Source organism: Arvicanthis niloticus, chromosome 18 (genome assembly GCF_011762505.2).
Source record: "Arvicanthis niloticus isolate mArvNil1 chromosome 18, mArvNil1.pat.X, whole genome shotgun sequence".
Classification (NCBI taxonomy): domain Eukaryota; kingdom Metazoa; phylum Chordata; class Mammalia; order Rodentia; family Muridae; genus Arvicanthis; species Arvicanthis niloticus.
Window position 1 is genome coordinate 16,510,527 of NC_047675.1, and position 24,942 is coordinate 16,535,468.

The window sequence follows — 24,942 nt, forward strand, 5'->3', positions numbered from 1 at the left end:
GCATCTCTGCCTAAAATTCAGAGGGATTTCTCTGCAGGTTTGGCCTGCCTGTGCCGCATTCTTACGGGCTAACCCGTGGTTCATGCTCCTCTCTGGCCTCCTTTAAAAGCTCCACTGTGGTCTGTCTCCTAAAGGGCACTTAGTGTGGCTTTGATACAAAGTTTTAAGCTTGCCCCAAGTTCCAAGAACATTTCCGTCCTAATGGCCAAATGTTTCTCTCTATCTGTTAACATGGACCAAGTACCTGCTTTCTGGGCTGATTTATGGCTGCATTAGGGAAAACTCTACCAGGGATGTAAAATGTGGTGTCCCATGCTTGAGCCTGATCTTACACACTATCAGTGATTACAAGTACATTTTATAACCCTGTGCCAAATCGAAATCAAGGTGATTTGTGCTTCAATCTCCAGGATAAAATCAGGGCATGCTCTATTGCAGTCTGACCTTCCTAGTACCCTTTGCTGGTGCAGCTTGCCCATGTGCCTTGGACAATTATTGGAGGCAGCTGAGGAGTGGCCGGAGCTGAATCACCAGCTGTATCAGAAGGCTTAACTGTTCATCCTGGAGACTCCCCAGAGGGAGGTGGATGCACCTGTGGGCTTTGTAACACCTTGGGACTTCTCCAAGGATCTTTTAAAGCATCTTTGACTTCCCCAGCTCATCTAAGATGTGAACTCTTACAGCAGGCTGGCAGAAAGGAGCCCCAGAGAAAGCAGACATACTACAGGCCCTCTGTGCCTTGCACATAATCCCAAGAGCTCAGCTGACTACGGGCCAGGGAAGTTTTTAAATGAGCAGGGACAGGGAATCACTCTGCTCTCATCCCTATTGTCAACTATTAGTCCTATTTACAATGGTCACAGAACAAGATCAGGACTTCTAGAAAGAACCCAAGAGTCCCCTGTAAAGTTCCGGTCTGAACTGCACTTCTCCACGAATGCAGTACAAGTCTGTGAGGGTGAAAGCTACTTTGAACAGATTTGTGGAGACTGTAGATTTTTAGGATGTCAAATCTCCTTCATGTGGCTGGTCGGAGAGGGTACTTAGGATAAATATTTTTAAGTTAGGGTTTTATGACTATAATCTGAATTTTTCAACTTATATTTATCCCAAACTTCTTTTTAAAGCAATTTCATCTCTTTTGATTTTATACCCTTTCATAGCCTAGGGAGGAGCTCAGATGTCCCTTCAAGTGCCACAGCCTGCTTTGTGAAACCCTTTTAAGATATGCTAATGGATGAGATGATTATTAAGATAAATGCCTGTGTAGGAAACCGGACTTAATTATAATATCTATAATTAGTTGTCGGTCAGCCTAGAAGTTATAATTTATTGTCCCTTAATTTGCCTTTATTACCAAAGATATTTAACTTAAAGGGATTATTTTGGGGGATATCCTGATTTAAATGGTAAGCATTTAGCAAACTTTAAAACTATTTTTTTTCCAAACTTTTCTAAACTCATATATAATTTTAGGAAATAATACACCAGCATGAGGGGGGTTGTTTGTACATGTTAATTTAAAAAATGGAAACACTACTTCATAAGAAGAAACAATAAAGTGTTTTTTTCCAGACCCTTGTTTTTAGAACACCAGGTAAACTTTTATGTTTTATGGCATAGTGTCTCTTATTTTTTTAAATATATTATCTATCTATCTATCTATCTATCTATCTATCTATCTATCTAGTATGCAGTGTTGTTTTGCCTACATGTATGTCTGTGTGAAGGAGTCTGATCCTGGAATTACAGACAGCTGTGAGCTGCTGTGTGGGTGCTGGGAATTAAACCCGGGTCCTCTGGAAGAGCATCCAGTGCTCTTAAGCACTGACCCTTCTCTCCAGCTCCTTGAGGTGTCTCTTAATTAAACAATTGGTACTCTTCCTTATAGATGATAATTTACTCTGGAAATTCAAAAATGGACCAGTGTTTGCCGCTGCTGCAACTTCTTGCAGGGAATATTCCACACAGCTCAATTGGGCTCCCAGATAAAGAGCCTCTGCACTCTCTCCTCTGACACCAGCTCTGGCAGGACTCTGGGGTCCTTGGCCACACAGGCATGATGTTCTTACAACTCTTTGTCTCTGAATTAATGTGGGTATTGAAGGAGCCTTGGCCCCCATGTGAGATAACAGCATATGCTATCTATTGTGCCTCCCAGAAATCTTTTTAATAAATGCAGCCGCATTTTGTCTCCAAGTACATTAGTCTGAAATATATCCACAGGGAAGTGACATGTGGATGTCAGAGACATTCCTCCGGACATGCCGAAACCACTGTCCCAGAGTGATGGCTGCATTGTCTGCATGAGTAAACCTCTCAAGGTCCCACATCTTCTGGCCGAGGTCATCCATGAGTTGTCTGGACAGAACTTTAGATTCCAGTAGAAGCAGGGAGAAGAATGCTTCTGTCTTCATTCTGTCTTCCCAGGTTAGAAATGAGATGTTGCTATTGTTTGGTTTTTGGAAGAGTGTACCAGTTTGAAGGTCTCTTTAATAAATCTTCTATTGTTTGGAAAATGTGCTTTTTTTTATTGAGGTGAAATTGAGAGGAAAGATGGAGAAACCTTTGAAGATAGATCTCACGTCACCCTGTGTTTGCCGGTGAGGTGCTAGGCTAAGATGAGAGATGAGAGATACAACTGGTGCCTTAAAGCTCATGAGATATTTTCTGGTCATTCCTGCAAGGGCATCTCTGCACAGGAAGCTCTGCTGAGCAGTGGTGTGACCACAGGGCTATTCATGCAGTGAAGAGCACACTGCATGCAGACAACTAAGGGGTGGGTACCACCTAAGAGAGCTGGTCTTTGGAAAGCACCACGAACCAGCAATTCCGGGGTTAGTGGGTAGCCACTGGCATGCCGCACACAGATGGAGCTTCAGTCTTCACACCAGGGCTCTATGTGCACCTTGAAGCCTGGTTCAGATCTCTTTGCTGGGTCAAGGGTCAAGGGACTTCCTCCCTCCCCAGCAGCTCCAGAGGCTCAGAGCTGCCACTTCCCTTGGAGAATTAGACCCATTGTTCCTAAGCAGCTCACAAAGCACAGCTGGCCCCAGCTGGAGAGGTGATCCAAGGAACACGTGGGGTAGGGGTGGGGTCTTTTCATTTCCATCCGGCCTGACTTAGACTGTACTGAAGACCACAGCTTTGCATGGCCTTTCTGTCTCGTTCTTGCTGCCCTCTCCCTGAAGCACAACCTCAACGACTTCCAGGTATTCGGCTTTCTGTCTTAGGCTGTGCTGCCGGGAAGCCACCCTCTACCCCCAAGTCACGAGACCTCTGGGGAGGGATTTTCTGAAGCAACAAAACCTCATCTCTAGTCTCCCCAGCCCCCTCCTCCCCCACCCCTACATACAACAGGCCTATCTCAGGTTCCACAGCACTGGTAATCTGATTACTTTTTTCTTCCTCTTTGTCTTCACCACCAGGTAACTTTTTAAGGTTCATTTGTTGTCATTCATGGGTCTGAGTTACAGAACTCTGGCCACGCCACACCAAAGATGTCAAAATTTGATACTCGGGGGCTCGGCTTAAAAGTCACACCCAGCCTCTGGTTACACCCAGCCTCTGGGATGCAAGATGCCATGAACTTGTGTCAGAACAGGTGTGGTTTAGCCTTGATGGGCACTTGGCTCTTGTGTAGACTCTCCTGAGACTAAAGAAAAAGCCTACCACCACCCTCACCCAACGAGTGGACTAAACCTAGGTGATCTGCTCTTAAGTCCTTGTTCTTAAACCGTAGCCTGTCTCAGGGTACATTGGTGACATCATGTCTGTCACAGTCCTTGGCTACTCAAAATGAGAGCGGTGAAGGTGATTCTTTGTTTAATGGAGTCTGTAATGTGTCTCTTTTTGTTGTTGCTGCTGCTTGTTTGTTTGTTTGTTTGTTTGTTTTTTTGAGACAGAGTTGCTTTCTAGCCTAGGCTGTCTTCAAACTCTTGATACTCTTGCTTCTGTCTTCCAGATGCTGGTACCACCGGCATGTACCACCAAGGCTAGCCTGTCTATGATTGTGTCTTTTTTTTTTTTTTCCGAGACAGGGTTTCTCTGTGTAGCCCTGGCTGTCCTGGAACTCACTCTGTAGACCAGGCTGGCCTCGAACTCAGAAATCCGCCTGCCTCTGCCTCCCAAGTGCTGGGATTAAAGGCGTGCGCCACCACTGCCCGGCTATGATTGTGTCTTGTTGAGATAGTGAAGACAATGACTGTGATGATGGTGACAAAGTTGAGAGAAGGTTTGCACACAGACTTGGGCTGCAGCTCAGTGGAATGTGATGATTTGCATATACTCGGCCCAGGGAGTGGCACTATTAGAAGGTGTGGCCCTGTTGGAGTAGGTGTGGCCTTCTTGGAGTAAGTGTGTCACTGTGGGTGTGGGCTTTAAGACCCTCATCCTAACTGCCTGAAGCCCAGTATTCTGCTAGCAGCCTTCAGATAAAGGTGTAAAACTCTTTCTCAGCTCCTCTTGCACGATGCCTGCCTGGATGCTGCCCTGCTCCCACCTTGATGTTAATGGGCTGAACCTCTGAACCTGTAAGCCAGCCCCAAATATATGTTGTCCTTTATAAGACTTGCCTTGGTCATAGTATCTTTTCACAGTAGTAAAACCTTAACTAAGACAGGTAGGGAACCTGTCTACCATGCACAAGGCCCCGTGTTCAGTCTCTAAGAACCCAATCCCAGAGAACCCAAATTGGAGCAAAACAAAACTTCTGTGTATTTAGACAGCAGGGGATAGTAAATCAGGGACTTCCAGAGTCTTCCTCAAATGCTCCTCCCAAGGAGAAAAGCAAAGCAAACAAAAATCATGTGGAACCTAGAATTAGCTTCAGCCTGCCTGTCTTGGAGTGAGTTTGAGGCCATGAACCTGAGATACTGACCTTGGGTATGTCCATGTTAGGAAAAAGTAGAAAGAGGTACTGGGTAGACCTGCTTGGTACTCTGCCTGGCACGGAAGGTGTCTAGCAGCTGTCTGCAGGGAGGAAGGCCTTGTGTCATGGGAGGGGACAATGGAGGTTTCTAGAAGGGAATAGTGTGGAGCGACACATCATTTGAGCTCTCCCGGGAGTTGGTGAGGAAGACCTGCAAGAATATTCTGGACTCCTACAGACAGAGATCTGCTCCACTGATTCAGGCATTGCTTGTTTCTGCCACTCATCTGTATCCCAGGCTCCTTTCCGGTCCCCAGGGGTCCTGTGTTCCCATATTTGACCTCACTGAAAGACAGTTCCAGAAGCAAATGCTCACGGGGACAAGGGTTTTAGCTTCTCGGTACCTTAGCATATGCCAGATGTTAAGGAAAATATTCTTGGGAAAATGAATCTTGTCAGGAGCCCAGAGGCTTTAAGATGAATCTGCTCTGCTGTGTGACTGAACGAAACTGTAGAATCCACTCATCTAGGCTGCTACTGACCCCGCGTCTGCCTTACACGAGAGACAGTATCAGTCGAGGCTGCTTTGAATTTAAAAGCGATGAAATGGATGTGAAAGGGACAGTTTTAGGAAGTTCAGATAATCTTAGAATTCACAGGAGTTAGTGTTTCTGGAAAATATGATACAGATATGTTTTCTTAGAAGTTTCAAACCATCTTTCCAATTAGCTCTTGAGGTGAGACAGGAAGAAAAAAAAAAAAAGAAACATTTAGAAATGAGGATAGCACATACCAGAACATTTGAGATGTGGCTAATGTAATATCCAGAAGGTAACTTAAACTCTGAGTGCTCAACAAACAGAACACTGAAAAAGGATGAACACACACACACACACACACACACACACACACACACACACACACACACACGAAGGCTAAAGACATCCTCACCCAGCCTTTCTCATAGGTTATGACAGCAGGGTGTGTTTCTAGCAGGGTACTTTCTGAATTCGGTGAGCAGCTAGTACATTTTCTATAGTCAAAGGCTGCCACTATGCAGAGCATAGAGTTTTGGCAAAGATGTGGCCACTGGAAAGTAGCTAATCATGCTTTACTTGATATAGGGCATTTTCAAAAAGAATCAGAGGAAGAAGACAGGAGGTGTGGCTTGAGGGGGTGAGCCTAGAGAAAGCAGGGCTCATGATAGCTAACTTCACTAGTCTTCTAAAATTATCTGGGAGATGGGTCTCTAGGGGAAATTGCTATGATTAGGTTAACTGAGGTGGGAAGACCCACTCACTATGGGTGCATCCTGAACTGTATAAAAAAGAGAAACCCGCTGAGCATAAACAGACACTGGGCTGTTTTCTGATTGTGTTGGACTGTGTGTTTTTGAACTGTGAGCCAGAAAAAAACCTTTTCCCCCCAAGTTTCTTTCTTTTTTTTTCCCAGGGCATTTTAGCTCAGAAACAGGAAAAGAAAAAAAGACACTGGGTAACCTGACCTACGAAATGTGATAGAAACACAGATGGGACCTGGAGCCTTGAGTGTGACAAGCAGGATCCTAAGTCATCTGCAAGAGCCTCCAGGGCTGGAGTGGCAGAGAGGCAGTGTGTGTGTGTGTGTGTGTGTGTGTGTGTGTGTGTGTGTGTGTGTGTGTGTTTTAAAAAGCTGGTTTTCTTTTCTGGTCATTTTGGATAGTGAGTCTGATAATCATTGGAGACCAGACTCTCACTTCCATGATAGTGAGTCGAGCTCCCTGGGTTCTGACTGGAGCACAGCTTTCTGTCTTCTCTTACCAGGTCCTAACTCTGGGATTTAGAGAAAAGGCTAAATGCTTCTCTGTTGAGTTGTCTGTGGTCAGGGTGCTGCCAAGAAGTACCTATGAAATTTGAAGACTTTAAAGCCATCTGAGGCTGTGCATCAGACCCTGGGTGATAGGGGGTTCGCTCTGAGGGCAGGTGTTCAGATGGGGGTTCCCCTGACTTGCTGGCCACCTGAAGCCTTGTTTGGTTATATTTGGTTGATTATATTTGATAAAATGATATTGGGTACCTTGCAGGTTGGAGTGGGTTTTTCATAGGAAATTATGTAAAAGTTGATTAAAACACACACACACACACACACACACACACACACACACAAGCACAAGCTACACCCGACTGACCTGTTATTGACCCTTTGTGCCATTTCCTACTGAAAGAAAATAGGCAGACAGCATGATACCCTATTTCAAAAGGAGCTTAAAAATATGATTTTTGAATCCTATGAAATCACTGCTTGATTCCTTCTCCACCTGTAAAAACAACAATTATGTGCAAGTCAGCCTGCTAAGATGCGGTCTGTGAGTTCATCTCTTTAGAGGCATATAGCCAGTTGTAACTATGAATTGTTACTGTCCTCTGTCTGGTTCCACAGAGAAGCAAGAAGACTGACAGCCGAACCTTTCTTTTTTCCTGGTAGTATTCTGTTCTCTTTGCAGCTGCCACGCACTCCTTTATTTTATACTGTTTACAGCACAGTAGGGGCAGCCTCTGTTACCCAGAAATCCCCTTTAGAAGAGCCCAGATTTGTTCATTTCCACGTTCGGGCACATCATTTGATTTGAGAATTGTCTGGGAGACATACAGAGGCATGCATACACACAAAACAAGTGTCAGGCTACAGGCTTTCTTCCCTCGACAGTACGATGAAGATGTTTTACTTACTGGAACTCAGATGTCACCTGGAAGAATAAGAGGAGGGACTGGAGAAAGGAGAAAGGAGTGGAGGAGGCATGGTGAGAGAGGCAGGTGGTCCCTCTTGGTTATCAAGTGTGATGACTCCCCGAATATGACAATAAATCACGGCAGGAATCAATCTGTCGGGAGGCTACTGCTCCATGCTGATAATGCGTCAATCAATATTTAATGTTTACACTTTAATTAATCCACACACGGGAAGCATTCTTTCAGTGACAAAAATAAAGGGATGAGAAATAAAACACCTTTTATATCAAGCAGCCGCGTGAGTGCATGGCCTGTCTGGGTGGCTTTGATTGGAGCTGTCATTGATCATTGGGAGAGTCTCTGCAGCCTTCTAGTCACATTAGGATATCAAGCTAATGTGGGGGAGGGTGCAGAGGTATCAGGATTCAGCCTGGGAAGATGGCAAGATGCTGAGAACTGCTGCAGAGGAGAGATTTCCTCTCAGCAGAGGCAACACAGAGCCAGGGAGACTATTCAATCGCAAGCATTGGTGGTGTCTCCCAGAAAAGACTTCCATCCACGGATGACAATCTAGTCCTCTAATGGAGGCAGGGTGAGCCTCAGAAGCATTTTCTTCCCTCTTTGAAGAGTACAAGGTTGTGTTAGATGCAGGGATTTCCAAATCAACCACCGGGACTGTGGCTCGACATCCCTAATGCTCTGCTTTCCCCCTATCAAGGGCTCCTTTAATAAATGCCATGTCTGGCATTAAAATTATGATTCAACTGTGACTATACGAGACCCGGTGGCTGCAAGTGGCTTTCTACTGCCCTCAAACTGCCTTTTGCATTCCCCTCGTGAGATACTTTACAGAAACCTTTGGATTGCCTTTTGAGATCTGACAATCAGTGCTTGGCTCTGACTTGTGACCTTTGTGCGTTTTGCTTGACTCACCAGTGTCTTCAGGCCTTACAAGCCAATGGGTGGCAAAGGGGACACCTAGAGTTTTGCTTAAAAAGATGGTTTGGTAGATGTTCCTGGATTTTGACCTTTGAAATACCCTGAGTATTCATTCTTGAAACAACAAGATTAAGTTTACAGGCATAAAAGATAGTCAGGACTGGGGACATGGGGGGGGGGGGGGGGGGCAGAAGCATGTTCCTAACCTGAGCAAGGCCCTGTTTCTAGTGGTAGTCTCTGTAGCAGTATTAAGAAGAGAAACATCAGAGTCATGATTTGGGTTGCCCCTAAAACAGACCCTAAGATAGGGATTTGAGAAGTCAGGTAAAGTCACTTGCCACTAAGCCTGACAACCTAAGTTTGACTCCTGGGACCGGCACTGTGGAAGAAGAGAAGTAACTCTTAAACTTGCTCCTTGACCCAAACAGGAGTGCCACGGGAAGCATTGTATCAAATGTATGTGCATATATGCACACAAAATGAACCAACGTGGTATAATAGGAAAGGAACATGGGAGGAAGGAAGTGGCCAAAGAAGGAGGAGGCTTCACTGTGGGGATTGGGGTTTAGTCAAAAGAGAACATTCATTTCAGACTTGTATATCAGAAAGAACTAGGGAGCCATTATATACCAAATCACCTCAGGCTTGTGTTTTCATCTAGGGGTGTTGATGACACACCTCCTCCCACTCCCCAGGGCAGAGATGGTCCAGCAGATTCAGCTCCTCTTTCCAGCAACATCAGTGGCCTGCTCGATGGACAAAGACGCATGTCACCTGCCATGACAGAACAGATGAGTAATGACTGGCGTCCATTGTTTGTGAAGTTTTTGAAAACAACTCCAGATGCTATTAGGCCTAACTGTTTCAAGTATTTTTTTCTATCGCCTTCATCAATCCTGCTATGTTGTCATTCCTCTCTGTGCTGGAGGAAGAAGGCCATATGCATGATCAGAGCATGTGTGTCAGTCTATGTTGTGCTGCTGTGAGAAAGTATCAGAGACTGGGGGTTTTACTGAAGTCAACGGGCCCCAGTTCTAAAGGTTTAAGACCATGTTGTTGGTATATGAATGGTTCTGGTGAAAGCCTCACAGATAGCATCAAGACACAAGCAAGTTTGGCATGGGCCTCAGGCCTGTCATTAGTAATTGGAAGGCTGAGGATCACCTCAAATGTGAAGTCAGCCAGGGTTTACATAGTGAGTCCTAGACTAGCCTGGGCTATAGAGTGAGACTCTATCTCAGAACAGAACTCCAAATAAAACAAAAACCCAAACCAAACAACAACACATACCCCTCCAGAACCAAACAAACAAAAACCAAATGAAGTCAACCAAACAACTAGCTGATCGACCAGATATCCACCCAACTGGAAATATGTATAAATTGCCTTTGAGTGCTAGTGCACCAAAGAGAAAAGCACAATATTCCCAGTGAAGTCCTAATTACCTGTGACACAGCCCCCAGTGTCTCCCAGGTTCTACCACCTGTCACCACCAAAGTGAGACCTGCTTCTAGCACATGACTGTTTGGGGGGTGGGGGGCAAGTCATGAAGTACATTAGGGATCATGTGTGAAGTTCCTAGGACAAGGTGTTCACTGAGACACAGGGAAACTGTGACTGGTGGAGCAGCTAGTGGATTCACAGCTCTCTGAGGAGCCCTATTCTTTGAAAATCCTTTCTTCTTCCCTCCTGTTTCCATCAGACTTGACTGTATCTGAGCAAAGCAAATTCTCACATGACTCGGTTCTTATACTTTTATAAAGTCTGCTTTATAATGCAGAAACCACACTGCACCCCAACAGCCGAGACCAGCAAATATTGTGCTAAAGATGATTCATGTAGATTATAAACTACAGTCATCCAACACAGGTATTTTGATTTTCCTTCTTTCCTACATTTAAACTGCATGTGACCTCTCAAGTTCCTTTGCAGCTCACTACATTTATTTTCCCAGCATGTATCACTGACTCTATTTCTAATTGGATGGGTAGAATTGAAACTCTTTAAAGATCCTGTTACAGGAAGCTGGTCTAGCCTCTGTCATTTTGAATAGTAAGGATGCTATGAAGACTTTGGATACAGATACTCGCCTGAGCTTTGCTAATGAGAAAAGGAACCAAGGGAGGGTTACTGGCTGGACCAGGGCATCTCTGGTGACCACCGGAAAAGTTCCCCGTGAACCTGCCATTTGCCAGGGTCGTGGTATAACCAGAAGCCCTGTGATGTAAACTCACTGTTTAGTAAATGTCTTCGGTTCTTGCATGCGTTAGCACCAAGGCGAAATACTGTCTTCTACACACTCTACATCGTGAGAGAAGCTCTTAGAAAAATTTTAGTCCTGCCATTTGACTTTGCTTCCTAGAAGGCACTTGGAAACATCGGGAGTCAGAACGGTAAGGAGCTACAGATCTCTGTTGCATAGAGACAAATGGACCCCAACATCTCCTACAGTGGTGCACATGGCAACTACAACCCAAAAATCCACTGGAAAAAAAATGGGATGCTAAAGATTAGTCCCATGTAGCCTTGTAATTCTTCCTATTGGTACCCATCCCTGTCAGATGCCCTGTATTGACTTAGCACACACACACACACACACACACACACACACACACACACACACACACACCCCTTTTGGGGTTATCCCCTGGAGACTGACACTGAGCCAGGAGGCCAGATCTGAGCTGGTTTTTTTTTTTTTTTTTTTTTTTCTTTCTTTTTTTTTTTGAGCCACAGGCAGATTGCTGCAAAAAGAAAAGGCCTGAAGTCTAGAGTCCGGCTGTTTGGGGAGCTGAGTGTTGCTTTCCAAAGCTTAACCCTGTGGACAGATTCCCTAAGTGAATTCCCTGTTGGTCAGATGTAGAATCCCATGGCCTTTTCCTTTTCTCTCCTGCTCCATCACTTGGGTTCCACCCTGTTCATCAGACTGGACACCATATCTCTCTGTCTGGGAGTTGGCCACATGAAGGGAGGAAGCACTGCACGTAGAGCAGAGGACCTTGTACTACTTGGCCTGAGTCCTTGACCATGAGGCATGTGCATCAGGTTCTCATCCCCAAGTCAGATGCGGGGGTGGGGGGAGTCCACTGTCACTGGCTCACTCCATTGCTACCAGAAGTGGAAACAGAACATAGCAGTGGCCAGGTATGTGACTGAGCAGAGGTATTCACTACAAGATGGCTGGGATTGGTGTGTGTATGTGTGTGTGTGTGTGTGTGTGTGTGTGTGTGTAAGAGACAGAGAGAGACAGACAGAGAAAGAGAGACAGAGAGAACAAGGGACAAAGCGTAATCTTCAAAGGCATGAGTACTGTGACCCATTTCTCTCCCCTCTCCCTTACCTCTTAAAAGGTTCTATCACCTCCCAAAGTAGCATCATCAGCCAATGACCAAGTCTTAAGCACATGAGCCTTGGGGCTGTTTCATATTCAAACCATGGCTGGGCTGGTTAGAGTTTTCTAGACTTAAATTATGTGTGTGCGTTGTTCTTATGATTTTTGCCATGTCTATGAACCTCTTAGATCCATATGTACTTAGCATTTTCCTTTTGATTCAGTAAATTTATTCTATACATTTTTTGAAAATGGATTTTTATTGATTCATATGTAGAAATCAGTTTGTACAAACAGAAGATAATTTAATAATCAGCATAACAGAAAAAAAATCTTACTATTAAAATAGGACTGAATGTTACCATTCCTTGAAGGTTCTAGGCATTGTGTTACATGTCTGTACATGTACTCAGGAGGAAGAGACAGGGTCAGAAGTTCAGGGTCATCTTTAGCTGCATTGAGGCCAGCCTGGGATACATAAAAGTCCAATCTTATTTAAAACAAACAAACAAACAAACAAACAAACAAACAAACAAAACACCTCAGCACAAAAGGAGCAATGGGATTAAAAGTGGGGCAGGAAGAATCCCTTGAGATTCCGGAAAGCCGGTGCCAGGGTTACTGGAATTCCAGATCTCTATTTCTTTATATGGTTCTGGATGAGTCTACTGGCGCTAATTAATCTTCTGTCCCTTTAGTTCCCAGGGAGCCGGGCACTTCAATTTCCTTTTAATGTGTCCACAGGCACATAGCTGGTCAGGCATGGAGAGAGCACTGGTGTGTGCTGGTCAGCTTTCCTTGTCCCCCCCACCCCTAACCACACAGAGCGAGATTCTCAAGTCCTCTGGTTCATGGTATGTGCTGCAGCTAACCTTCTCAAATAGATGCAGCTGAAGGTTGCGCTGCCGTTCCCGCCTAGCTTGAGATCCTGGATTCAATGTCCAGCTCTGAAACAAAACAAAATAAAAACACCCCCCCCCAAATGTGTCTCCGTGGCAGCAGCCAAGTTGACAAAGAAGTGTGCTGTAAGGGGGGTCTATGTCATTCAAGAGCACATTTCCACGAGCCAAGGTGTCTCGTAGGCGCAGAAAAAGGCCACATTTCCTCTCCGGCTGCAGGGTCCAGTTCTGTCTTTACATACTGAAAAATCAAACTAGGGAAAAGGTAAATCCTAATCCCATTTTGCATTGAAGTTCAGCTTTTTACTAATCTTTAAGGGTTTTTTAATGGCCATTGAAAGAAAACTCTCTGTAGAATTGCTATAAAGTGCTACTTCAAAAAGCAGATTAAAGATATAGATGGCTTTAACGATAACATTTCTGGAATAATAAAAGATGAGTCCTAGGAGACCAGTGGGAAAATGTCTAACTTTCTTACTTTAAAACTCTGACTTGTCTTCCCTTAACAAGGGTTACGCTTGTTTGTTTTTTGTTTGTTTCTTTGTTTTGTTTCGTTTTGGTTTTTTAATTTTTTTTTTCTTTTTCTTTTTTATGATGGTGGCAGGGGAGTATCTTTAGCATTCCTAGGGGAAGAAATTATCATACATAGTAGACCATTGCTGTGAGAACCAGATAATTGGGTGGTTTGGGGAATTCGTGAGCAAGCTTTAAACTTGCTTCTAGGTACTGTGTGGAAGTCAGCCCTGCTCACACCTCTCATGGCTGACGCCAGAGTGACCTTGAGTGAGTGTCTTGGTAAAAAAAAAAAAAAAACAAAAAAAAAACAAGAGACTTAAAATTCTGTTATTAGACTAAGCCACTTTCTTTGCTGAAATCTCCAAGAATGAATCCAATTTTGGACTAGAATATCTTCAAAATAGAGACTCAGAGGTGAACTGTGAGCTTTCCTCCCATAATGGTTCTTTCTCTTTGGGGGCATTTTCTTAGTAATAATGACCAGAAGAAATTCCCTTGCCCTCTCTGCTACGCATGTGACTACCTGTCCAATTCCAGGTACCCCAAAGCTCCTAGCTACAGTGTTCTTTCTGTTGGCAATAAAAAAATGAAATTTAAGCTGGGTGATGACCCACACTTTTAATCCCAGTACTCAGGAGGCAGGGGCAAGTGGATCTCTGTGAGTTTGAGGCTAGCCTGGTTTACAGAGAGAGAGAGTTCTAAGACAGCCAGTGATATAAACTAACAGCTTATCTCAAACTACCCAATTTAGGGCATGTTTACAGGGTGATGAGATTATTAAAGTTCCTTTGCCCAGAACACACTGTGAGTTCTGATAGGGCGCTGTGAAAACTTCTTACAAAAGGAGCTCCAAGTGGCTGTAGGATGTTAGAGAACTAGGATATTGTATTTAGACATTACTGTTTTGAAAGATTTGATGAAGTGTTCTACTAAGTTGGCTTTTCAAATATAAGGCTAATTCTACCAACTATACTTGGACAAGGCCAAACAAACTCACTCATCCAAGGATAGCAGAACCTATACCCAGAGGACATTTAGATGTCCATCCACTACAACCCATGAATCCTCCACTTGATGCTGATATAGTGAGTGACACCATACTAGTTACATAGGAGAACATGGAGGAGTTGGAGATGGGGTAGCCTGGATTTTTGGTTGAGTGTTTTATGGGGGTTACTCATTTAGAAAATCACTTCGTCTCATTCATTGTACAAAGGCAAATAATTCTGAAGTCACCATCTATTCTCCCATCCATCCATCCATCCATCCACTCATTCACCCATCCATCCTCCCATCCTCCCATCCATCCATCCATCCATCCATCCACCCATCATCCATCCATCCATCCATCCATCCATCCATCCATCCACTCATTCACCCATCCATCCATCCATCTAACCATCCACCCACCATCCATCCATCCATCCATCCATCCATCCATCCATCCATTCATCCATCCACTCACTCATCCATCCATCCATCCATCCATCCATCCATCCATCCATCCATCCACTCATCCATCCATCCATCCATCCATCCATCCATCCATCCATCCATCTATCCAAGCATGCATCATCTACCCATCTATTCAAAATATTTAATGATTTTTTTCTCTTTGGGGCATTCTCTTAGGTCCTAGAGATACAAGAGGAAAAATGTGATTTGTGTCTTCAAGAAGCAGGGAATGCTACAAATGCAATGTCTTTTCGCAGCCAGTTTGCTCGGATTCATATGAGAACTTGGAGAAGCTGTACTAAAAGCAGTAGGGAGGGAATCACACATGGATACACAGGCAGTCTGTCATCTGTGATAGCGTGGAGCAAAGGAGCATCAGCCCTTCCTCTCTGTCCTTTTCAAGATGACTGACTACCGTCCTTTTACCTTTCTGTGTAGAATCAGCCTGTCAGTATCTGCAGAAGTAGTGGTGTGTTGTATTTGGAATGAGTAATCTCCACTACTTCACTGTTCCATTCCTAGCTCTAGCATTTGAGTCTTTTCTCTTTTTTTCTGGCTTAAAAAATTGTCAAGTTAGTTGATCTCTTCAAAGAACTAACCTTTGATTTCATTGATTTTTTTCTTTTCTTTTTTTTTTTTTTTTAAAGCTGTGATTCATTTATTTCCACCATAATCTTTATTCCTTCCCTCCTGCCATTTTGGCTTCATCTGTTCTTTCTTTAGTTTCCCAAGATGGACGCTTAAGTCATCAGCTTTTAGATATTCTTTTAAGATCCTTTAAAAAAAAAAGGTATGTGGGTATTTGCCTGTGTGTATGCATGTGCACACTAAGGAGGACAGAGAGTACTGGCCACTTATGTGCTCAAGAGAGCACTGAATCCCTTGGAACTGTACTTGCACATGGTTGTGGGTGCTGGGACTCCTTTGCAAGAACTGGGCCCTCTCTCCATTCCCTGGATCATTGAAATATATTTTTGTTCTTCATTTTCAAGCTTGCTTGTTTGCTTTATTTCTTTATTTATTCATTTATATTCTTGGGTATCTAAATACACAGGCTGTGAGTCACCACATGGGTGTTGTGAAGCAAAGCAAGAGAAGTGAGTGCCCTTAACCACCCAGTCGTCTCTCTCCCGCCCGACATCTTTTTAAAGAGCACTGATAACCAACCATAAAGGCTCCTGTTGGCAGGTTTAGCTCTGTCCTGTCAGATTTTGTGGATTGTGAATTCGATTCACTTTTATTCATCTCGAAGTGTTTTTTTGGGTTTTGCCCATAGTTTGTTTGCTGGCCACTGATTGGTCAGGAGGGTTTGGTTTGTGAACGTGTGTGGCTGGTGTGTTTTTGTTTCTTATTTCTAACGTCTTTTCATCCCGTCAAAGATCATTTTGTGTGTTATTTCAACCCTTTTAGAAGCCCTGAGCTCTAATATAGAAGCTAGCATATGGTATACCTTGGTGAATACTGCACGTCTCCCTGAAAAGAATGTGTCTCTGTCATTCTGAGGTAGAGAGTTCTGTGTAGATGTCTGTCAGGGTTCGTGGTTTGGAGTGCTATCTGTGTCTTCTGGCTTCTTATTGATCTCCTGCTAAACTATTCTACTCACAATGTATGATGGCACATTTAAGCAATTAAATAATATTATTCTTAGCTATACTCAGTTATATTGAAAACATTACATAGCAGATTCAAACATTTTCATATGGTATTTTGAAATTCATCCCAACTGTAGGCTGAGTGACCTTCAGGCTGGAGAGAGTATGGAAATCTAGAAGCTTCTGTATTCCCTTGGGATCAGGATCTACCTCAGGGATCTCCGATTCGGGGCCACGACTTCAGGATGTAGACTTAGATTTTTCTGAACCTATCTTAACAAGGGTTCTCAAACACTTCGACTCCCCCTTCTAGTCCACCTTCCAAAAGTAGGAGAGAAAAGATGGTGAATAGGACAAGAGGATGTGGACCTATTTAAAAGTAGTTCTTTGGGGCTATTTCAATCTCTATTGCCAGGATACCTGCAGTCCAGTTTAGGATACCAACAGTCTAGTTCAAAAATTGTCAAAAAACAAAAACAAAAACAAAAACAAAAACAAAACAAAACAAAACAAAAACATGAATCAGCAGAGGTCGCACAATCCAGCAGAAACAGCTAGGCCTCCTCTGTTGAATCAGCACGCGTTAACGGGAGCAACCAGAACCAGCCAGAATGCCAGGAGACATTTTTGGCTGTGCCTTTCTCAACAAAGTGAAGATCAGTGAAGATGCAAGACCAATAAATTATTGCATAGCTAGCTATGGAAGCTCCCCATCCCTGTCCTTTGGATCCTACCTATAGTCTCTTCAAACATCACATATCCTCTCACGGGTCTGACTCAGAAAAACATCACATGAGTCTACATCACATGGCACAAGCAGAAATTTTCACTTTAATTATCTGGAACATCCCCTCTCTCCTCCTCCTGCAACCTGAGAGAGCTACAGCTCCCAGGACCTCTCTGAATCCACTTAATCAGCTGCATGACACAGGCCGATAGCATGTTGGGAAATTCCTTACTGGGATCATGGTGATCTCTGTGCGCAGATGGTTGTTGCTGTGGAAGTCCTTAAGCAGGTATGTGTACTTCTTCTAGATGATGATCCAAGCTGCCTTCTTCACAGTCTTGGTGTAACTTCATGGTCTTGGTGTGAATCCGGCCCATGTTGGCAGATCCTGGTAAAAGAGAAACAGAGCTATTATTATTATGTTGCCTGTTTTCAGTTTTGCCAGTTATTGTCTCATACATTTTAGGCTTTCTTGTTGGGTCATATATGTTTATAGTTGTATGTCTTCTTGCCAGATTAGACCTTTGATTCTTATTAAGATGGTCTTCCTTTGTGCCTTGAGGTTACCTGTCCTGTCTTAATCTGTGAATGGTGCTGGCACTGCTGGTGACAATGTCCTAATGTACAAGTATATCCATGGAGGACAAGGACATCCAGGATCCTCAGCACTGACGACTCGCTCTGTGGCTTTCTGAACCAGTCATTTGACAGCGGTCAAAATACTGTATGCAACAGCAGTCAGGACTTACTCTGGTAAGTTCATACTTCCAAGCAGAGCTTCTGTCTGCCTTCAGTGTTTTCCCTTGGTGCTTGTGGCAGAACACCTTCCTTAGTTCCCCAAGCCAGAGACATGAAGTTATTTCAGGCTTCAGTTTTGATAACCTAGCACTGTCTGTTCAAATGAAGTATTTGAGATGGTCTCTTATAAAGTGAGATCCTTTACACAGATTTCAATATGTCCAACCTTGTTTTATCCGATAAATAATTTTAGGGGAAAAAAATAACCCAGTATTCAAGCATATGTGGTCTCCAGTTGAACATGTAGTTTTCATTCTCTGCCATAAAAGTTCAGCTAGCCACGTGCCATGGCACATCTACTTGTCTGGTTTCTTGGTGCTTTGCTCCTGCTCGGCCCAGGGGTTCTGGATCTTACCAGTGAAATCTTGGTGAGTATCTCATGAGGCCTAGCTAGATATGTAAGCTAGTGGCTAGGCATCTGGAGGGCCTTGGCTGAGGTTTGATGTTCTTCCCGATAGAGGATCCTCAGAAGCAAGAGAGGCACAGCTAGGGTCTCTGTAAAAATTTATTATTTTCTGGACACCCAAAGAGACTGGGCCATTTGTGATGATGTCATTATCCTGGGCCTATTGCTCTCAGTCACTGGATCTTTACCATTTACAAACATTTTTCAGAAACATGTTTTTAGAAGAAAAGCCCATCTTTATAAACAAATCACACACACACACACACACACACACACACACACACACACACACACACCTGATGTTCTCCATGGGGGTCTAGAATCCCAGGGGTGATTGGGGCCAAGATGTTTTCTCAGCCCATAGCTAATGAGTACATTCACATGGAAATGTGGCTGGGACCAAGGGTATGAGCTTATTTTCTTTAATGTGTGTATTCAGACATGAATGAGAAAGGTGCATTTTGGAAAACCAGACATGTGGCCTTAAAACGCACATTGAAAGTAAGAGTGCTGGCAGGCAGCTGTGTGCTCTGTTCAGGACTTCCTAGTTACCGTCTCTTGTCTTCTTTCCACTTCCCTTCTACCTGTGGGTATCACTCTCTGCTTTTAGGAGAGTGAACTAAGAATAAATGTGTTTGACCCTGACTAAAACTATTCAAAAGATTCAAAGACACATGATGCTTGTGAGCCCCAGAGGCTGTGACTTGGAAGAGGATACAGGCTCAGTATGTGTGACCCCATGAGGTAACACCAGTCCTGATGTAAGTAAATCACCTGGGTTCAGATATGTGTTCTAAGAGGAGTCTATCTGACAAAGACCTCCAAAGAAATAGCAGAATGCTTTAGAAAGCAATGGACTTCCTGGTTTTGGAGATACTGCAACACCCCCTTGACGTCATTCATCAACTGCTAACATGCCTTGTCTCTGGGGCCTAGAACCACATGGAAGAGGGCAGAAGCATCTCCAGTGGCTAAGCAGGTTGTAGCAGTGGACACACGGTGCTATGCAAACTCAAGGATGGACTGAAGTGTTCAGGTTTGAGGAGGCTATGGCTTGGTGTTGGCAGGTGATGTCACCCTGTGGGACAGTAGCCTTCCGAGGTTGTCCTGGCTGTTATGACAGCTGGGGACTCAGCTTTGGGCAAGATAGGCCAAGGTTCAGGCCTCCTGGGGTTTCCATTTTGTTGGTTTGTGGAATGTGAGCAGTTACCAAGGAAAAGAACATATCCATACATCATGGCCATGAATGGATGCCGGGTAAGGAGGACACAGGCCCCTATGGAACAAGGGCTCAACTCCCTCTGTTTCCTGGACCAGTGTGGTGGGAGGCCATCACCCCTTGGGTACTTGTCTCTTAACAATTCTGGGAAAGTAATTCTATGACTCAACCAGGGGAAAGGTTTGATAGCTCGGCTGCCCAGGAACTGACGATAACCAGGGCCTTTGGGCGTCAGCTACCTGAAAAGTCGAATCAAACATCTAAGAGCTCTGAACATCACTTGACTCAGGGCCACTGACTCCCGGAAATAGCAGGACTCTTGTTTGCTTTGGGTTTTGGGCCCAGCTTGGACTTCCCCAGTTTGGGCCAAAGGTGATTGTATTGATTTTTAGCGGAAAGAACTGGAGCACAACAATAACCACAGCAAGAGGGCCGAGCTGTTTGCACTCCTGAGTTCCTCCTGAAGATGATACTCTGGGGTCAGTTTAGGACCAGGGCTTCTTTGGCTCCATGATCTGGCCCTGGATTTTTTGGTGGTGGTGGTGGCGGGGAGGACAGAGCATATCCCAAACAGGTTGTTAGCTCAGACAACAATTTTCTGAACGAACCTTTGAAAATGTGAGGTCTGCCCTTAAAAAAAAGAAAAATTCAGATTTCTGGTGTTACTTGGAAAAGCTAGAGACCTAGCGGCAAAGGTTGGCTTTCCACAAGGTACCATCGCCAGGAACACAGAGTAGTAGCTTCCTCTGAAGGTGGACACTACTATACATCCTTGCAGGCACCGCTGAGCCACTGGGAGTGTCTGAGTTTTTGGCTGTTCTTTTAACTATCAGTCCTCGAGAACACTGTCACATTATTCATTTGAGAAGAAAAGGTAGCAGTGAACCTTAAACTCCCAGAGCTAAAAAAGACACTTAAATAGCCACTTCCGCCCATGTCCAAATCAAATCCAAAGAGGACACTTGTCCATGGTCATATGTTAGCAGTGACCTACTTTTATGACGAACTGCTCACACATGGACTTCCCATAGCATCCATTACACCAAGCTGAGTCCAAAGCAATCCAAGAGAACTTTCCTGTATTCTGAATCTTCTTCTCAAATGTATTGGAAGGATAAGAAAGTCTGTGTTCTCTCTCAGGCCCGTGTGCATTTTAACAACCTTAAAAACCAGAGGCAAATATTGACTGTCCCTCCCTGGGCACTATTTTATTGATTTGCACATTGCCGTGAGTATAAAAAGTCAAGACCATCTTTCATATTTCTGGCATAGGAGTCTGGGGGTCGGTGGGATGATACAGGAGCAAATGCTCTCTTCTCTCCTCAGGTGCTGGAAAGGAGGAAGCTTCTGATACTTGTGAAAGTGTGGGCTATTCTTGCACACACAGTATCTCCTTTTACTTTGAAGTCTGGACTGTCATCATTCCACTTTGGCTTCTGGGTCAAGAAAATGGTCAATAGGCTGCCATGGGAAAGCTTTGGGGGACTTGGTAATCATTCCAGGATGCTGACATATGCTGCCATTGACAGCTCTGACACAGGCTCAGCTCAGTCACTTCGGACAGTTCCTGTCTAATGGCTCATTCAGTTCTTCAACAACCCTGTGAATGAGGAAACTGTCTACAGCTGACGGATGAAGAAACTGAGGCAACGAGAAGCTAAGGGATTTATCCAGGATCTGTCAACTAGCCGTGCCAACACTGGGGTGTGCACCTTGTTCCGAGGGACTCCATACTGCTGCTATATTACTTCAGGTGGGGTCTTGAGGCAACATGCATATTCTGAAGTTCCCTCTTGACATACTAATGAGAACAGATCAGACACTCCATTTCCTAACAGGCTAGGTCTGTGCTGCTCGATACTTAAAATCATTAAACTTGCTGAAATTTGAAGTCTAGATTTTGGGATGCTCAGGAGACAGCTCAGTGATTAAAACTGCCCTTTTGGAGGAGTCCATTTAAATTTCCAAATCCCATGTGGTAACTCAAAACTGTCTGCGACTCTGGTTTCAGCGGGTCTGACACCCTCACACAGACAAACGCATAGGCGAAACACCAATGCACATGAAATATAAACATAAATAAATAAAAATGAAAACTAGATTTTAGCTAACACTATTCATGTTCTACAAGCTCCAAAGCCCCGGAGAATTACATCCTACAGGATGTTTGAGCACTAAAGCTCCAGAACTCTAGAACTTTCTGTAGAAACTCTGAGGAAAAAGCACCGTGGCAGCCGAAGAACCAGAGATGCAAGGAGACTTAAAAAGCAGACAGTGAGACGCAGGTTTTGAGAAGCACACAGCTCAGATATCACGTCTATGCCCCTCCTTGGCCTCTTGTTCCTGCTTCCAGAATAACTTCCTTGTGGCGCCCAACATGACCCAGGACAGGTAGCTCGTTTCTGCTTTCCTATGTGCTCTGTGCCCCAAAGGGTTGGGAAATAGGACTCTTAAACAGAGACATGGTTGAGGACATTGAACTAAAGACACTGGACCCTGAGTGGCATCACCTGTAAAGGAACGCTTGGCCTCAGAGGGTCTGGAAATGTCTGTTTAAAGGACCTGGTCAAACACTGTAGAGCCACAGCTATGGTCACTACCTTGCTGTAAATGACGTGTATGCCACTGTCATTGTGCTGGACGGATGCTCCCCAAGGGTAAACTTCATGTGTACCTCCTGGTCATTGCTGTATCCTTGAGGTCAGCTCCTATTGATAATAAATTCTGGAAGTACCTAATAAATATAATAAATGTTGATCAAAACAATGAGGGCTTTAGTTCAGGAGATGCTTGTTATCATAAGTTTTATGATTTATATATGGCTCCCCCCCTTTTTTTTTCTCTTAAGATGGGATCTCACTATGTAGTCCTGGTTGACTTGGAACTCATTGTGTAGACCAGGCTGATCTTGAATTCACAGGGGTCCACCTGCCTCTGCCTCCCGAGTGCTGGGATTACAAGTGTGTACCAATATGACTGGCCTGGGAGAAATCCAGTTTAAGACCTTTGCAGATGCCTGAAACGGATAGAATGGCACTTTATATAGTCTACATATCCCTGTGATGAACTTTGATCTATTGCATGATAATCTAAGCTATGTGAATGTGCTCGCCGACTCTCCCTCTCTTAGTTTACCACACACACCTTCCTTATATCCAATAAGAAGCCCACATGCGATGAAATGACACAGCCTTATTATTCTCCATGAAAGGGCCACTTGAGCACAAGTCTTGAGATGTCCTCACATCATGTGACTAGTCAACGGGTAGCAGGTATAGCAAGGATAGCTGGTCGGAGGATAATTTACAACCAGCAGGGTAGAGCAAAATTTCCTCATAGCATTTGGAAAGACACGCAACTCAAAACTTGTGAGATTTTTCTTTCTAGAGTTTTCCGTTTGAAATTTGATCATGGGTAACTGAAACCACGGAAAGCAAAAGTTACACATCAGGGGAGTGAAATCTAGTTCGGCGTCCAACCAGATGCACACACCTCCAGTAGCACGTGCCTTCGGTGAGCTAGTCTGGATGTTGCTTGTATAGCCAGCAGTGGGGAACTTATTACCTACGGACAGTGCTTTGCAGCTTGGACCTCCCTGCTGGACTGTCATTAGTGTCTGGTGGAGCCACAGACAAAAAAAAGGGACCTGGGCTTCAGGTCATCTTTCTTTGCCTCTCAGCTACATAAATCTCTTGCCTTTGCAGAAACAGGGTACTGCAAATTGTGTCTCCAGCTAGCTTTGTGAGGTTTCATGACTATCACTGGGGGTGGGGAGACGTGGAAAATGAGCCGAGAGAATCTGGCTATTAAACACATTACCTGCATTTATGGTTCTCGTGCCCCAAGGCCTGGGATAAATCGGAGAAGGAAAAACATTCCACCCTGGCTCTCAGTGACCCCTGAAGGAAACCCCCCATGGAATCGTTTAGGATAGTAATTTGAGCATAGACTCCAGCGTGTTCCTAGCCTTCCCTCCATAAACTCAGGAGCCTCATGATAATCGGCACCAAAGTGCTTGAAAATGTGGCCCAGAACCCTTCCAGATGAGGGTCGGGCTTGAAGAAATAAAAAGTTAAGGGCGCGTTGCTATGGCATTACCATTGAGGGAGTGTGCACGGACCTCAAACTGTGCGCTGAAAGTATGTTCTTTCTGTGTGCCCTGCCCATGAAACGCTAAGCCAGCAAAACCATTAAAACGTCAGACAGGGAGCCAGGTGGGAGAAATGCATGTTTAATAGCAAACATGTAGCCCATGGTAATTGTGTCCCCTGAAAAGTTAAAGATGGGGGGAGAGAGGAATTGTGAAGAAAGCAAGCTGGGAGGCAGGGCTGCTGGGCTCCTCATGCCCTCTCCTGAGCAGGCAGCCTTCCCTCCTCACCTAGCAAAGCCCACAAAGCCATCTCCATTCCTTCCCCTTCATTAGCTCTCTGCAGTAAGCTAACTAGCAAGCCCCAAGTCCCAACTTACTTTCAAAAATATTAGGTTGAATCACACAAAGTTGTCAGCCTTCCAGCTTCTCCGGTCTACAAAGTGTCAACTGTAAGACTCAACTTAATTAAACCTCAGACTAACTCCTTTGTCCACCTCCACTGTCACCATCTTGGTGCAAGTGGTTTTGTTCTCTTACAAAGAGAGCTCAGGACACTCCTGCATACACAGGCAAGGGCTGCTGTGAAGGAGAGACAGGTCTGGAGAAGGTGACATTCTGGTTTCCAGTTTCTTCCTCTGGACTGGAAAGAATAGAGTTCTTCCTTGCTCCTGCAGGCCTTTCTGGGGGAACTTTCTGAAGGACAGTTTCTGTTTTACCTAGTACAGACCTCAGGTGAGCAGCAACACTCTGCACGTCAAGCAAGTTGCAAGTTCTTCAGACTCGGGGTAAGAGATTGTGGGTGGAGAAGCAGGGTCATCTAAGGAGTAGCTGAGGTGAGACTTTAAAGGAGGCGTTGTGAAGGACACAGAGTGGCTGAAGAGATGGCCTGGCGGTTAAGAGCATTTACGCTTTTCCAGAGGTCCTGAGTTCAGTTTCCAGGATCCACCTCAGGCAGCTCACAACTGACTTTAGCTCCTCCTGCAACAGATATAATGCCCTCTTCTGGCCTCTCTCTCTACACACACACACACACACACACACACACACACACACACACACCATTTTTTTTAAGAATGAAGGGAAGGAAGAAAGAAAAAGAAAGAAAGGAAGGAAAAGAGGAGGGAAGGAAGAAAAAAGTCACGTAACCCTGAAAACACACGGTCAGAGAAGACTTGAGGAGACATTAAGATTTCTCCTCAGGCTGATCCTTTTGTTAATTAATTTGCTGCCAAGGTTGGCTGTCATGGCTGTTTTTATCAAGTATCTGATTTTCAACAACAAAGTCACACTGTGTACAATGAAATGGAAAACACAGCCCACCAAATGATAAAGTGACACAAACTGTTCTCGATGAAGCAGAGGCTGCATATTTACTAAACAAAGACATAAAAA

General features: G+C 44.4%; 1 long non-coding RNA gene across 2 annotated transcripts in view; it reads left to right on the forward strand.

The window, feature by feature from the left end:
• LOC143434940 (uncharacterized) overlaps window positions 1–22,226 on the forward strand; it is a 65,420-nt gene extending 43,194 nt beyond the window's left edge. Inside the window, exons 3-4 of one of the 2 annotated variants that reach the window (XR_013104823.1) lie at window positions 17,600–17,790; window positions 20,601–22,226. This is a non-coding gene — a long non-coding RNA (uncharacterized LOC143434940). The remainder of the gene's footprint in view (window positions 1–17,599; window positions 17,791–20,600) is intronic. The other variant, XR_013104822.1, reaches the window with a different exon arrangement.
• The last annotated feature ends 2,716 nt before the right edge of the window (window positions 22,227–24,942 follow it).